This window comes from Belonocnema kinseyi, chromosome 4 (assembly GCF_010883055.1).
Source record: "Belonocnema kinseyi isolate 2016_QV_RU_SX_M_011 chromosome 4, B_treatae_v1, whole genome shotgun sequence".
Taxonomy (NCBI): domain Eukaryota; kingdom Metazoa; phylum Arthropoda; class Insecta; order Hymenoptera; family Cynipidae; genus Belonocnema; species Belonocnema kinseyi.
This window is the reverse complement of record NC_046660.1, coordinates 88,625,010-88,629,043: the sequence shown is the minus strand read 5'-3', so window position 1 is coordinate 88,629,043 and position 4,034 is coordinate 88,625,010.

Genomic DNA, 4,034 nt, shown 5'->3' with positions numbered 1-4,034 from the left:
TATAGTTGACACACCCGCACAGATGCACCAATTAGATACTATTACTGATCCGTGCAAGTATTTTTGATACTGAATTGATCTATGTTCATCATCGCACATCGCAAGCATTTCCATGTAAACATGGTTCGAAAAACTAAAATTTTATCCAAATACTCATAATTTGAACTTGAAAGTAAAATAGGGGAAACCATCCTACAATGGACAATGAATCTACAGTAGATAATCATTAATTTAAAGAACAAATATATCTAAAATAATTTATTCTAATTTTAATTTATTAACGAGTGTAGCTTGATAACTATTAGTTTAATCTAACTACAAATTATACACGCGCGCAGTTATTATTATTGTGTCATGTACTAAAACATTTTTTATCTTGGATGAAAGATGATATTTTAACTTCAGAATTTATATATAATAGTTTTTGCAACGAACAGACAATCAAACAGTTTCAATTTTTTTTATAAAATACTAATTTTAGACGAAAAACACTAACATAACGTTACAAATAATTGTTCTACTATTACATTATTTTCAACCAAAAAATCGACTTTTCTCAATTTTTTTAAATGGCCTGAAATGTTTATTTATTAAATTTTCATGTAAAATTATATAAATATTAGTTTTTTAACACTTATTTCTAATATGAAATTCGATTTTTTTAGAGATTTTAACAGTTCAAAAGATAAATCCGCCATTTCCATAATTTTGCAAAAGTTTAATTTTCAAAGGTTCAATTTTTAATTCCTTGAAATTAAAGAAAATTACATGTTGAAATTACAACAGTTAAAAGTTAACTTTACAAATTTCTTCTATTTTTAATTGTTAAAAATCCAATTCTTTCCGATAAAAAACTCTAAAGATAATCCGAAATTTAAAAAAGATTCTGAATCTTATTCAAATTATAGTGATTTTTATTCCAAAACACCAATTGTTGATTAAAAACGTCAGTGTAACTCAAAGTTGTTAAAAGATTATGAATATTCTTTGAAATCGAATGATTTTTGAATAAAAATGTATATCGCTAACAAAAAACACTAACATAATCCGAAATTCTGTAAGCTTGTAAATTTGGTTATTTTACACAGAATTCATTGGATTTAACTCTATTAATTTTTTTTTTAATAATGATTTAGGTTAAACACACTAAAATAACCCAAAGTTGTTAAAAATTGTAACTACTATTAGAATTGTACAAAAAAATTTAATCTTTTTTTTTAAATCTAATAATGTTTTACTAAAAGTACCCATTTCTGATGAAAAACACAAGCATAGCCTAAAGTTGTTGAAAAGTTGTGAATCTACTTTGAAATTTAATTTCTTTAAATTGAATTGTACGAACATTCTAAATCTTGTTAAAATTATGTTTTTGTTTTAAAATACCAATTTCCGATGTAAAATGCAAAAGAAATATCAAAATTGTTGAAAAATTATTAATTTTCTTTAAAATTTAATGATTTAAAAAAAAGTATATTTCCGACGAAAAACAATAACCTAATACGAAATTATTCAAAGCTTCTAAATTCTATTATTTTAAAGAAACATAATTATGAATCCAATCAAATACCAATTTCAGGTAAAACACACCAACATAAGCTAAATTTGTGAAATGCGAACATAACAAAAAAATCTAAAAATTTGAGATTGTCTTCTTCGAAATCCAATTTAAGAAAAAAAGGAATTTCCCAGAAAATAACACTAACATAATGCAAAATTGGCAAATGATTCTGAATCTTGTTCAAATTATAATGATTTTTGTTTGAAACTACCAATTTTGGAAGTAAAACGAGCATGTCTAATATTTTTAGTAATTTATTAAATAATTTGAAAGTTTTAATTTAACTGTGCAAAAGTATTTAAAAAAAAATGTTTCTCAATTCGCATAAGATTTATGATTTTTTTAATTAAACGGTATTATTTGTAGATCTAATTTTCAAAATTGCAAATTTAATATATAAATAACTTCAAGTAATAAAAGCCAATCCTTTTTTTAACAAGAATGATAGCGAGATTTTCGAGATATTTCGTTAAACCGCTTTTTTTAGATAGATACATTAATTTACATACAGAAGCACTATTTTAAATTAATTAATATCTACTGTACGATTATTATGGTCGTTTCTATAGATCTTAATTCTGTTTGCAATTGTGATAATAAAATATTATTAAAATTATTAATATTTACATAAACAACTGTATTTTCAAAGTATCAATGATTTAGAAGGTCAATTATTTTCAGAATTAATTTTTTGAACCTTGACGTAGAAATAGAGAATCTTTGCTATGGCTTGATACGCCTTAGGCACCATATCTTTAAATAATATATACATAAATGTAACTATATATCGCTTAAATTAGAAAAAGAACCAATCGAACCATCTGGCATTTAGATCAATGTTGTTGCCGGTCTTCGAAAAAGAAATGTCGTTGCTTTTCTAGCAAGAGAAAAAAATATTTTTCAATTCTACACCGAGTCTCCACAATCACAAGTAATCGGAATTTTCGTTGGAATTTTCGTTAGAAAAAAGTAAAGATCGATTTATTACGGCTAAACTTCCGAAAAATGTTTGCTTAAAAAAATAGAAGAAAATCTCCAGTTTAATCGAAAATTACAAGCTTTTCGGCAATTCAGCTACGAACACAGATAAGACTATATTTTCGTGGGTACAAAAAACCTTTACCCAGCAATTTGAGTCCTCCTTGAAGCGAAATGAAAAGTATTGATGCGAATGAAAGGAACCAAACCGGTGCTATTTTTTTATTACAATTTAGAGTATCGTATATTCATTGGAGAGTCCTTGCGATGAAAGCCGAAAATTGTAGCCGGATAAAGCCTTCGAGTTCAAAGAAATCAACTAGATTAAGCTTAAAAAAGTGAAAATATATTGGATGTTAGGAAATTTGAGTGATGAACCAAACTAATTATGCTCGAAGGGCAATAAAGATGAATCACCATTCTGCACGCGTAATAATTTTCTACACAAAGTTAAATTTAATAGAGAAAGTGGAAAACATTTCCATCATATAGAAATCATGAAATTTGTACCTGATTTTTGCTGACATAAGTTCGCCCTTGTATGTACAGAATAGATTATTTCTAGGGAATTTTTTTTGCGCAAGACATTCAAGTTTCAAGCGTTGCTGTTGCGTTATACGGACTTGTTTGAGATCGACCTTGAAATTTATGTCATACGAGACACGATGTTACGCGGTAATTAATAAAGGTCTGTTCTGATTTCTTTGTGCATTTTTAAAATCTTTTTCCAGATCCTATTAGTATTAATTAAATGTTAAAACTAGAGAGCAGTTTTTTGGGGGATTTTCAAAGTGTCTACCAGACGGATGACATAATTATTTTTTAAATTTCTCTATTTCAAGTCAAAGTTGTCATCCTTTTGAGAAATTCCCTGGTCGAAATTATGATTATACTAAAAATTATAATTCTTCTCGAAAATTTTATCTTTTAAGTTAGAATTATAGTTCTTTGAAAAATTCCTTTAACCAACTCAAAATTAGCATTCTTTTTAAACAATGCCCTCTTTAAAATTAGATCTATAATCATTATTTTAGAAAATTCCCTTTTCAAATACAGAACTACAGATATCTCTTAAAAAATCCTCTGTTCCAAATCATAATTCAATATTTTATGTTTTTATTTTAAAACATAAATTAAGAAAAACAATTTTCAGTACAAAACAAAAATTAAAAATGAACAGGGGGTTTTAAGTTTTTTAAGGAAATATAAATTTTTGAATATTTCAGGTACTTCAAATCAAAATTTCAATCTTCAACCAAAAAGACAATTTTCCAAGCTAATAGTAGAATCCTGAACCGCAAAAAATTAATTTTCAACCAGTTGAGTTTTTAACCAGAAAAGTTGTAATTTTTCCAAGAGACGAAAATTCTACAAAAATAGTTTCTACAAAATAGATTTCTAAACAAAGTAGTTAAATTTTCAAGCAAAAACATGAATTCTCAACCAAAAATACCGACTAAAAAAATTGATTTTAAATAAAAACGAGTTGAACTTACCA